Here is a 13,173-nt window from a genome sequence, read left to right on the forward strand (position 1 = left end):
GAATTTTTCCCCTGTGCCCATATCTTCAAGGCTTTTCCCCACTTTCTCCTCTATAAGTTTCAGTGTCTCTGGTTTTATGTGAAGTTCCTTGATCCACTTAGATTTGACCTTAGTACAAGGAGATAAGTATGGATCGATTCGCATTCTTCTACATGATAACAACCAGTTGTGCCAGCACCAATTGTTGAAAATGCTGTCTTTCTTCCACTGGATGGTTTTGGCTCCCTTGTCGAAGATCAAGTGACCATAGGTGTGTGGGTTCATTTCTGGGTCTTCAATTCTATTCCATTGGTCCACTTGTCTGTCTCTATACCAGTACCATGCAGTTTTTATCACAATTGCTCTGTAGTAAAGCTTTAGGTCAGGCATGGTGATTCCACCAGAGGTTCTTTTATCCTTGAGAAGAGTTTTTGCTATCCTCGGTTTTTTGTTATTCCAGATGAATTTGCAAATTGCTCCTTCTAATTCGTTGAAGAATTGAGTTGGAATTTTAATGGGGATTGCATTGAATCTGTAGATTGCTTTTGGCAAGATAGCCATTTTTACAATGTTGGTCCTGCCAATCCATGAGCATGGGAGATCTTTCCATCTTCTGAGATCTTCTTTAATTTCTTTCTTCAGGGACTTGAAGTTTTTATCATACAGATCTTTCACTTCCTTCGTTAGAGTCACGCCGAGATATTTTATATTATTTGTGGCTATTGAGAAGGGTGTTGTTTCCCTAATTTCTTTCTCAGCCTGTTTATTCTTTGTGTAGAGAAAGGCCATTGACTTGTTTGAGTTAATTTTATATCCAGCTACTTCACCGAAGCTGTTTATCAGGTTTAGGAGTTCTCTGTTGGAATTTTTAGGGTCACTTATATATACTATCATATCATCTGCAAAAAGTGATATTTTGACTTCCTCTTTTCCAATTTGTATCCCCTTGATCTCCTTTTGTTGTCGAATTGCTCTGGCTAATACTTCAAGTACTATGTTGAAAAGGTAGGGAGAAAGTGGGCAGCCTTGTCTAGTCCCTGATTTTAGTGGGATTGCTTCCAGCTTCTCTCCATTTACTTTGATGTTGGCTACTGGTTTGCTGTAGATTGCTTTTATCATGTTTAGGTATTGGCCTTGAATTCCTGATCTTTCCAGAACTTTTATCATGAATGGGTGTTGGATCTTGTCAAATGCTTTTTCTGCATCTAACGAGATGATCATGTGGTTTTTGTCTTTGAGTTTGTTTATATAATGGATTACATTGATGGATTTTCGTATATTAAACCATCCCTGCATCCCTGGAATAAAACCTACTTGGTCAGGATGGATGATTGCTTTAATGTGTTCTTGGATTCGGTTAGCGAGAATTTTATTAAGGATTTTTGCATCGATGTTCATAAGAGAAATTGGTCTGAAGTTCTCTATCTTTGTTGGATCTTTCTGTGGTTTAGGTATCAGAGTAATAGTGGCTTCATAAAATGAGTTGGGTAGAATACCTTCTACTTCTATCTTGTGAAAAAGTTTGTGCAGAACTGGAGTTAGATCTTCTTTGAAGGTCTGATAGAACTCTGCACTAAACCCGTCTGGTCCTGGGCTTTTTTTGGCTGGGAGACTATTAATAACTGCTTCTATTTCTTTAGGGGATATGGGACTGTTTAGAAGGTCAACTTGATCCTGATTCAACTTTGGTACCTGGTATCTGTCCAGAAATTTGTCCATTTCGTCCAGGTTTTCCAGTTTTGTTGAGTATAGCCTTTTGTAGAAGGATCTGATGGTGTTTTGGATTTCTTCAGGATCTGTTGTTATGTCTCCCTTTTCATTTCTGATTTTGTTAATTAGGATTTTGTCCCTGTGCCCTTTAGTGAGTCTAGCTAAGGGTTTATCTATCTTGTTGATTTTCTCAAAGAACCAACTCCTCGTTTGGTTGATTCTTTGAATAGTTCTTCTTGTTTCCACTTGGTTGATTTCACCCCTGAGTTTGATTATTTCCTGCCGTCTACTCCTCTTGGGTGAATTTGCTTCCTTTTTTTCTAGAGCTTTTAGATGTGTTGTCAAGCTGCTAGTATGTGCTCTCTCCCGTTTTTTCTTGAAGGCACTCATAGCTATGAGTTTCCCTCTTAGAAATGCTTTCATTGTGTCCCAAAGGTTTGGGTACGTTGTGGCTTCATTTTCATTAAACTCTAAAAAGTCTTTAATTTCTTTCTTTATTCCTTCCTTGACCAAGGTATCATTGAGAAGAGTGTTGTTCAGTTTCCATGTGAATGTTGGCTTTCTGTTATTTATTTTGTTATTGAAGATCAGCCTTAGTGCATGGTGATCTGATAGGATACATGGGACAATTTCAATATTTTTGAATCTGTTGAGGCCTGATTTGTGACCTATTATGTGGTCAATTTTGGAGAAGGTACCATGAGGTGCTGAGAAGAAGGTATATCCTTTTGTTTTAGGATAAAATGTTCTGTAGATATCTGTCAGATCCATTTGTTTCATCACTTCTGTTAGTTTCAGTGTGTCCCTGTTTAGTTTCTGTTTCCATGATCTGTCCATTGGTGAAAGTGGTGTGTTGAAGTCTCCCACTATTATTGTGTGAGGCGCAATGTGTGCTTTGAGCTTTACTAAAGTTTCTTTAGTGAATGTGGCTGCTCTTGTATTTGGAGCATAGATATTCAGAATTGAGAGTTCCTCTTGGAGGATTTTACCTTTGATGAGAATGAAGTGTCCCTCCTTGTCTTTTTTGATGACTTTGGGTTGGAAGTCAATCTTATCAGATATTAGGATGGCTACTCCTGCTTGTTTCTTCATACCATTTGCTTGGAAAATTGTTTTCCAGCCTTTCATTCTGAGGTAGTGTCTATCTTTTTCTCTGAGATGAGTTTCCTGTAAGCAGCAAAATGTTGGGTCTTGTTTGTGTAGCCAGTTTGTTAGTCTATGTCTTTTTATTGGGGAGTTGAGACCATTGATGTTAAGAGATATTAAGGAAAAGTAATTGTTGCTTCCTGTTATTTTAGTTGTTAAAGGTGGCATTCTGTTCTTGTGGCTGTCTTCTTTTAGGTTTGTTGAGGGATTACCTTCTTGTTTTTTCTAGGGCGTTGTTCCCGTTCTTGTATTGGTTTTTTTCTGTTATTATCCTTTGAAGGGCTGGATTCGTGGAGAGATAATGCGTGAATTTGGTTTTGTCATGGAATACTTTGGTTTCTCCCTCTATGATAATTGAGAGTTTGGCTGGGTATAGTAGCCTGGGCTGCAGTTTGTGTTCTCTTAGTGTCTGTATAACATCTGTCCAGGCTCTTCTGGCTTTCATAGTCTCTGGTGAAAAATCTGGTGTAATTCTGATAGGCTTGCCTTTATATGTTACTTGACCTTTTTCCCTTACTGCTTTTAGTATTCTATCTTTATTTAGTGCATTTGATGTTCTGATTATTATGTGTCGGGAGGAATTTCTTTTCTGGTCCAGTCTATTTGGAGTTCTGTAGGCTTCTTGTATGTTCATATGCATCTCATTCTTTAGATTTGGGAAGTTTTCTTCAATAATTTTGTTGAAGATGTTTGCTGGACCTTTGAGTTGAAAATCTTCATTCTCATCCACTCCTATTATCCGTACGTTTGGTCTTCTTATTGTGTCCTGGATTTCCTGGATATTTTGAGTTAGGATCTTTTTGCATTTTCCATTTTCTTTGATTGTTGTGCCGATGTTCTCTATGGAATCTTCTGCACCTGAGATTCTCTCTTCCATCTCTTGTATTCTGTTGCTGATGCTCAAATCTATGGTTCCAGATTTCTTTCCTAGGGTTTCTATCTCTAGTGTTGCCTCGCTTTGAGTTTTCTTTATTGTGTCTACTTCCCTTTTTAGGTCTAGTATGGTTTTGTTCATTTCCATCACCTGTTTGTATGTTTTTTCCTCTTTTTCTGTAAGGACTTCTACCTGTTTGATTGTGTTTTCCTGTTTTTCTTTAAGGACTTGTAACTCTTTAGCAGTGTTCTCCTGTATTTCTTTAAGTGATTTATTAAAGTCCTTCTTGATGTCCTCTACCATCATCATGAGATATGCTTTTAAATCTAGGTCTAGGTTCTCAGGTGTGTTGGGGTTCCCTGGACTGGGCGAAGTGGGTGTGCTGGGTTCTGGTGATGGTGAGTGGTCTTGGTTCCTGTTAGTAAGATTCCTCCGTTTACCTTTCGCCATCTGGTAATCTCTGGAGTTAGTAGTTATAGTTGACTCTGTTTAGAGATTGTTCTTCTGGTGATTCTGTTACCGTCTATCAGCAGACCTGGGAGACAGATTCTCTCCTCTGAGTTTCAGTGCTCAGAGCACTCTCTGCTGGCAAGCTCTCTTACAGGGAAGGTGCGCAGATATCTTGTATTTGGACCTCCTCCTGGCCGAAGAAGAAGGCCCAAAACAGGACCTTTCTCAGACACTGTGTTGCTTTGGCAGTTCCCAGGTGGTACAGACTCTCACCTAAGCAGACTAAATTCCTAAGTTCCTTGGAGTCCCGGGACCAAGATGGCGACCGCTGCTGCTGTGGCTTAGGCCGCCTCCCCAGCCGGGTGGGCACCTGTCCTCCGGTCCGGAAGGTGGCCGGCTGTCCCCGGCCCACACAGGGTGCTGCCTCAGCGCCTCTGTGCTTCTGCCTGTTCCAGAAGCTGTCAGGTTCTCTGGCGCACCCTCTCACCTGTTCAGACTAATTTCCTAAGTTCGGCGGGTCTCGGACCAAGATGGCGACCGCTGCTGCTTATGCCAGTCTATTTAATCATTTAATTTCCAAATGTTTTAAACAATCAGCACCAGTAATTATGCTCAGTTTGCACCTGCTTATGAATCGTAATAATAATACATCTGCCATTTAAACAATAATTTTTACTAGTGTCACCATAATAATACCTTTTGCTTGACTTATGATTTATAAAGACAGTTAATCAATTTTGTACTGTGTTCCTTAAACTTAGTAAATTATCCTGGATAAGATTACTAAAGAATACTAAATAAATATTGGATAGATACTGAAGTTTCTCTCTTGCATTAAATAACAGGACAAAGTTGTGGGCCAAGAAAAAAAAATAGTATCTTACTTTTGCTTCTTAAACTCGAATCTTTTGATCTCACTTCATTTCTTGAGGTCTCAAGGGTCTTTTACGTGAGAATCCTAAATAGTAAACTGAATGGGAAAGTGATTCGGACAGCCAAGTGCTTTGTAGCAAAGCATGAAGATCTTCTCTTTGACGATCCATGTAAAATCCAACGTACGACGGCGTATGTCTGTAATCCTAACAGTAGTAAGGTAAAGACAAGAGGACACTGCGGCTTACAGGGTGAAAGGGTGAGAGCCGCAGGTGATGAGAGGCTCTGAATAGGCATAAGGTGGGGAAACTGAGGAGGGCACCTGATGTTGATTTCTCTCTCTCTCTCTCTCTCTCTCTCTCACACACACACACACACACACACACACACAAAATACATCCATGAAAACACACACACAAGAATGTGCCCATGTCACATATACACATGCACTGACGAAAAGGAAGCATAGTCAATCTACTTGGAAAATAGTTTAGTACTCCTAGAAAGCAGATATGATGTGATCATTTGATGTATCAACTTTCCTAGGCTGCCACTTCTTTCCTTAAACATTAACCGACCTGTGTCTATGATAGCAACCCATAGAAGTGATTAAAGTTGTTTGTCAGTTAACTTTAAACAGCAGACATGATCTCAGGCTATGCAATAAGTTTGATTCAGTTAGTTGTTTATTATTGTTGTTGTTAACTTTTATTTTTGAAATTTCAAGTCAGGATTTCTTTGTGAAGTCCTGGCTGTCCTGGAACTCACACTGTAGATCAGGCTGGCCTCAAACTCAGAGATCTGCCTGTCTCTGCCTTCTGGAGTGCTGGGAGCAAAGATATGCACCACCTCTGCCTGGCTGAATTAGTTAGTTTAAAGGCTTTAAGAGCATAACTGAGGCCTTTAGGAATAGGAAGATATTCCAGCTGTGGATGACAGCTTCAGATCATCCCACTACACTTTCTGATAGCCCATCTTACCTAATTCGGACCACTCTAACCAGCCCCACAATATTATAAGATGATTAGTTGTAGGGCCTATCTTAACATGTGTCTATTATTAGTTCTACTTATGGTTGTAGAGAAAACAATCCGTTGAATGAGAGAGGCGTTATCAGAGAATAGAGAAAGCAGAAATGTATTTCTTGCGTTAGAACCTACACCACAGCATTTAAATTTCATCATTGACTTCATTCACCATCTTGTAAGAAACAATAAAATGCAGATTTTTCTAAATGGAGTTACAGCATTAAATAGTCCTATGAAGATCTTCATTATGAGGGATTTCTGTTCCTGCTTGAGGAAAGGAGAAAGTGGAACCCACAAGGGAGAAACTCCAGACCGAGAGAAGAGGAAGAAGCAAACAGTGCTTCATTTTTACTCTTAAACGCCATTGGGCTATCTCCCTTTGCTTGAGAAAAAAAAGCAGCTCAGCCAGAACCAATATTCTCCATCCACATGTCATTAGAGTCCTGCTCATTATAATTTTGCCTTCTCTCAAGAGTTAAGACTTGTCCAGAATATTCACCTCAGAAGACATCATTATGGAGAGGATAGAGGCTCTACCATCATCTTTCATTCTTGGAAAAGGTCTACAAACTCAAGCAATCAGAATTGTGATGAAATACCTGATTTTAATTTTTTCCAATACCAATAAATGTATATACAAATGTGACTTATGAAAAAGAAAGTTAGAGAAAGATAGTCTATATATGAGGTTGGTCTCTATCCATTTCAGTCTATCAAAAGCAAGTATAGTATATGATTTAATTTGGTAAGCAATTCAATCAAATTTCCAAGCTCTCAAGTGATCTCTAAATATATCCCATGATTTTCAGGTGTTTCTCTAGATATTGTTGCTTTATTGTTTCTGTAAGTCAGATTTCTGTGATTGGGGGACAGATAAATCCATTCTGAGCAGAAAAGAGCCATGAGGTCGCATATATGCAAACACTATACAATCATCTTGCTCTGTTGTTTATCCAGGAGGCACCTCAGATTATAATTATTTAAGAACTGATCGAGTTTGCAAGATATGCTAGGTAATGGTGGCACAAAGCTAGTGAGAGTAGTCAGCTAACATCTGATTTTGACTGAAGCCCCACTCCGCAAGGTGCCATGCACACCTGACACTGCTTGAATAACCAAATACCAAAGAATAGACAGCCCAGGGACCTAGGCTGAAACCAAATACTACAGGTCTGAAAAAGTAAAGTGATAAAATGACTCTAAATGACATTCTGCTATATCCATAAATCAGTGCCTTACTCAGGCATCACCAGAGAAGCTCCCTCCTGCAGCAGACAGGAACAAAGGCCGATTCCCATAGCCAGACATGGTGCAGAGAGTAAGAGACCTTGAAACACTCAGTCCTAAATGGGATATCGCCATCAAATCCCTCCCCTTGGGTCTCGAAGAACCCCATAGAAGAGGAGGCAGAAAGAGTGTAAAAGCCTAAAGGTGTGGAGGATACCAAGAAAAGGAGGCCCCCTAAATCAAGGGAATGTCATGAGCTACCTGGGTCTGCATCAGTTGAAGGACTAGAACCAAAGAATGAGCAGACGCATGCTCTCGTCCATAACCCAGAAGCAATGTCCAGCTGATAACCACTTCCAAATGAAAATTTCGTTTCCTCAAAAGGGAGTCCCACTGGGGAAACAAAGTACTCTTAAGGGTAGGCTTCATGCTCAGCAGTAGATGGCCTTTTTGTATATATTATGGCTTCCAGTTCAGGTGCTTTTATGGGATTTTTGAGTGCAAGAATAAATGGATCTCTGTTTCTTATGTCTTCTCTTGGGCTCTTTGTTTTGTCTAAATAATTTTTGTTTTATCTTATTGTATTTTATTATTATCTTATAAAAACCTCATATTATCGCATGTTAAATATCTCCTCAGAGTAGACGCATTTCTATTTTAAGGGGATTAGTGGAGAGAGGCTCATGAGCAAAAATATACAGAAACATGCCATCAGGCACAGGACACTGGCAATTTCTACTTAGAGAGAAATACTATTTCCTAGCATATTAAAAAACAAATTGGATTTACCTATCAAAAAATAGTCTTATGGATGTATTATCTCATTATATAGACTCATAACTATTTAATTTAAACATGAATTTACAGATTCCTGACATTATTTTTATTTGAATCTTGATTTAAGGTCCTTTCTTGCCTGGATTACTGTAAAATGAACTGAGGACATTGCAAATGGCATGCTATGCACATAATAAAGAGACTGAGGACGAGAGAGTACACAGTGGAGTCACATTTAAGAACTGCCTTGTTCATTTCAGAGTATGGCTACATGAATCATCTCCTGGTTGCACAATAAAGTTCTCATTAGTTATTCTGTGAAATTACATGGTACTCTACCTCCAGAGATCTCAAAGTTCTTTTCTGGTATCCATTTGTCAATAGTCCAATGCGAGTGATCCTGCTGTTACCCAGAGGAGTCTACTCTAGCATTCTTTCTGTGGAAGCCTTTCATAAGCCTTATGACAACCCAAGGTAAGAAGCATCAATAATAACTCCAATGTTCTTTTGCCAAGTGCTTACTTAGCTAACAAGCAACATGTATATGAAAAGAACAAAGATTGCTTTGAAAGAAATTGCAAACTCAGGGATAATATATTTACATCCTTCTGAAATCTACTCAAGCTTTCATTCAAGGACTTACTTAGTCATGCTGGGCACTTAGTGCCTGCTACAGTATACTCAATGAAGGTTAAGTATAAGCTACAGTACATGTGGTAATCCAGCGACACCCTTTATTAGTTATTGGGACTTAGAAGAAACCATTTATCTTTTCAACTCTTGGGTCTTCTATTTTTAAAAAAATAGGATAATTTCCACCTCTATATGTTAGGATTAATGAGCCAAGATGCATGAAAGCATTTAAAATTGTGTTTACACAATATAAATTATTAGTTTAAAAATATCATCTTTAAATTTAGAACTTAATAATGTTAAGGATGATAACAATGAATCATGCACTTTTCTACATATTTAATAAACTACGTAAAAGCAATACTCACATCTGATAAGTTATGGTTAGATTCTTCTGGAGTAAAGCTTTTCTTAATATAATCCATAACTTGGGGCCAATTAAAGGAGTATTGAAGGCAGACGCAGAGTTTTAAAGTTTTGGATTTTGAATAGTGTCCTAGTGACTTTTATCTTACATTCAGCAAAAACAAGTTGGGGAGAATGGAATCTATTTTAGCTTACAGGTTACAGTCTGTCATCAAAGGAAACACAAGCAGGAACTTAAGGCAGGAACCTGGAGGCAGTGAAGAAAAGATCACAAAGGAAAGTGACTTTCTGGCTTGCTCAGGTATCTATCTCTCTTATATAGCTCAGGCATGCTTCCCCTGGGATGGCACTGGGATGGAGTTCTCCACAGTGAGATGTACCCTCCTACATCAATCAGCAATCAAGAAAATGCCATAAAGGCCACTCCTCCATTGAGTTCTCTTTCTTCGGTGTGTCTAGTGTCCAGCTGACCAAAACCCATCAGTTCAAACACAATAGGGCATATCAAGTAAAGCTTAAGTAATTTTATAAACGTTTCTTCTTAGAAAGCAATTGGTCATAAAAGAAAATTATCAAATTTGTACCAGCCAAAACAGTTCATCCCTATTGGCTAGCATTCACAGAACTGGAAACTTCCATGTACGTTACAGTAGAGAAAAAGCATCAACAGTCTTATCTAGCCATGAACTGTACAATATATCATGAAGACTGGTATGGTAAGATATAGTCACTTACCATACATACAATATGCAATAATGGCATATATGTTATACAGAGTAGCTAACCACTCTGTAGTTTCATTTCAAGCTCATACTACAAGATAGGACCCATCCTTAGTACCACTAACCAGCCTAAAACCTCTGGCTTGCTAAGGTCATATAGGTCTTAGGAAAGAACCCACAATTATAATTCTGTTAAATGGACATAGCAATAAACTACCCCTATATTTTCTCTTTATACCCATAGGTTTGTACATCTTTCACCCCTCATCAGAAAAGTTTTATGCAGTGGAAGGTGATTAATACAGAGACCTACTATGGGTCAGTGTTTAGGGAACAAGAAGCTGTTCAATTTAAATGAGATGTCTATATTACAAATCCTTCCCATAAGGCTCTGTAATTATAACCAAAAAAAAAAAGACCTGAGAAACATTGTAAGAACAAGAAGCAAGCTGGAGAGATGGCTTGGTGGTTAAGCGCATTGACTGCTCTTCCGAAGGTTCTGAGTTCAAATCCCAGCAACCACATGGTCCTTCACAACTATTCATAAGGAGATCTCTTCTGGGGTGTCTGAAGACAGCTACAGTGTACTTACATATAATAAACAAGTAAAACTTTTTTTTAAAGAAAAGAACCAGAAGTTATAGATTTCTGTAGCAAAACAGTACATGCCTGACATAACAGCACAGTTTTGCACATGAACACACAATGAATGGGATAGCAGCCACCCGACTTGTATAAGATCAAGCCAACCAAATACAAGCAAGCATGAATAGGGGAGGGGTTCATGAAGGTGTACCTCTATTTAAGGGTCTATTAGCAATTGGTAGTTGGTGGGGAAGGAGTTTTCTTTAGGGATACAGGCCCCGAGAAGCTAACCATGATCCAATAGGTTGTCACACACCCATGCACCTATTGGTAACACTAAATGGGGAGTGGGGTTTGGGGTTGAATGGGAAAAGTAGGAGGTTAGGGAAATAACTGGGTGGGAGATAGTAGGCAAGTAGTATATTTGAACTGGACTAACCTGTGACAGGAACACCATTAAGTTAGAGAAGGTGTGATTAAGGGAGAAATATAAGCATATCCACCAGCAAGCTGTTAGCATAATGATATATTCTCAGGGCTTCACAATGAAGAAAATTAGTTTTGCTTATCTCATTAATCAGAGTGCCATGAGAAAATACTTCATAGCTTTCAAGGGCAAGTTCACAATAGTCTGAAGGCTCCCCACCCCACCCCCATCCTCACTCCACCATCCCGTCTCTTAAAAGTCCACATCATCTTCCATTATTGTCATAACATGGAACAAATTTCTAACATGTGGAGCATTGGGAACATCAACACCATGTCTAAACTAGGGCACAACACAAAATTTTTTTGCTGAGTCTCCATCTGTGAGAGTCTTCCATATAAAAATGACAGGGTAACAGAAAAAAAAAGTACAAAAATTAAAAATAAAAGAATAAAATTTGGTATAGCAGAAGTTGAAGGAATCAGGCTGGTAGAATTCTTTATTCCATGGCCCTTTGTTAAAAGCCCCCTATGTCCCAGACACTATATTCTAGGGACACAACAGAGAAAAGACTCTACTGTTACTGTTTTCGCAGACATTATAATCTGCTGTGGGAAGCAGAGTAGAAACTAAAAACTACAAAATGAGGTGTGGGGACTGTGAGGTGTTGTTAAGAAAACTACCTACCACAACAGGGCAGTTTTATCACTGAGAAACTTGCTTTTAAATTGCTCGAAAGGTATAGTTCACAATGAACCAGGGATCAGTGGATACATTTCTACTCCTGAGAGAAAAGCTATTTTATTGTGGAAATTTCAGTGATAAAACTGGACATGTAAGAGCTTTAAGAATAAAAGTGTAAAATTAAAAGCACCTTTGAGCAAACTGAGCATTTGAAAATATGTGGGCTTGCCATAAACTGAGTGGTCTTTTCTTGCTCCCCCAGTGTTATGCATATATACTCTCCCAGGCATTTATGTCTCCTCTATCCTTGTAGCACTACCTCAACACATTGCTCATAGCTGGTGCTCGGTGAGGTAAATTATGAACACTAGTTACTTTGTGTCATCCAACGTTATACCAATAAAGTTTCTCCATAGCCTGCCAAAGGGTTTTCTCCCTGTGTGGTACTCATTCCAAAAGGCTGTATAAATCCCGTGGAAGATCTAGTCATATCTGAGGCATCCTCATCATTCACAGGACCTTTAAGCACCGTTGGATAGGCTGTGCTAACCCCAAATCTCCTCAGGTGAGCTGCAGGTAGAATCTGGGCTCTACACCACTTTCCCGTTTTAAGCCATAATGCAAGGTACAGTTCTTAAAGAAAACTGTAGTACTTCTCAATTCACATAGTCGTCTTGATGGTACAGTGTTGGTATTTCTAGCTGGACCCATTATATTGAAATAGAAACAATAAAGAAATAATATGAAGCGATGTAGAATTTACAGAGCCAAGGTTTCGATCAACAGTGTTTTGTTTTGTTTTACAGATAGGGGTATCAGTAGAGATCTGGGGATGCTTTGCATAAGATGGAGAAGATGAATAATATGGTCTCCAAATAATAACCAATGTGAGACCAAGCATTTCTAGTTGCCGTCTGAAATTTCTGGGCTGTGCTGAGCTTCTGAATTCTTCCCAAATTGCTATTAACAAAAATCATCTTTTATTAATTTGCACAGAAGTTTATTTTCATAGAATTCTTGTACTAGAAATTGTGGTGTTTGTAGCCATGCCCAGTGTAGTTGCTAACACAGGAAACCATTATAATCTCAGTGCAAATGCCACTGCACTCATGAATGACTATTTTAATACTGTGTTATTTAGAATACATTTCATTTACTTTAAAACCACAGTTCTGAAATCATTCTGATTTTAGAAACGTGGCTTGGAGTCTGAAGCTCATAAGCCCTTAGTTATTAAATGCCATTAGCAACATCAGGGAAAGCCAGGCAGGCCACAGAAAGGGGAGCTACAGGAAGACATTCAGAAGACACCTTCAGAGCAGAAAATGGAGACTGAACAACCAGAAGCTTTGAGCAAAAGGCGTGGTCATAACAATGATAAAGACAGTTACCGTGCACTGAACCTTTAAAACTTCCCAGACACACCTCCTAAAGATACCATCATCTTATTCCTCAGAATAAAGACATGAAGAGACTTTGTTAAACTTCAAATTGAACCTGCATGGATAATTTGAATCCAAATAAAATGTCCTTAAAGGCATGCATGCATGCTCGTGTTAGCACCCCTGTTCACAGATACCTGTTTTTAAGTAGCTACAACTCACAGTTCCAAAAATCAATCAACCGTTCATTGGTGAGCACAGAGAAAGCTAAAGCCTCCTGACAATACTGCTATCGTATCTCCAATCCCTC

General features: G+C 38.9%; 1 protein-coding gene across 12 annotated transcripts in view; it reads right to left on the reverse strand.

The window, feature by feature from the left end:
- The window catches only part of Ntng1 (netrin G1), a 369,923-nt gene that overhangs the window by 328,669 nt on the left and 28,081 nt on the right, over positions 1-13,173 (reverse strand). The window lies entirely within an intron of this gene.

Source organism: Mus musculus, chromosome 3, assembly GCF_000001635.26.
Source record: "Mus musculus strain C57BL/6J chromosome 3, GRCm38.p6 C57BL/6J".
NCBI lineage: Eukaryota > Metazoa > Chordata > Mammalia > Rodentia > Muridae > Mus > Mus musculus.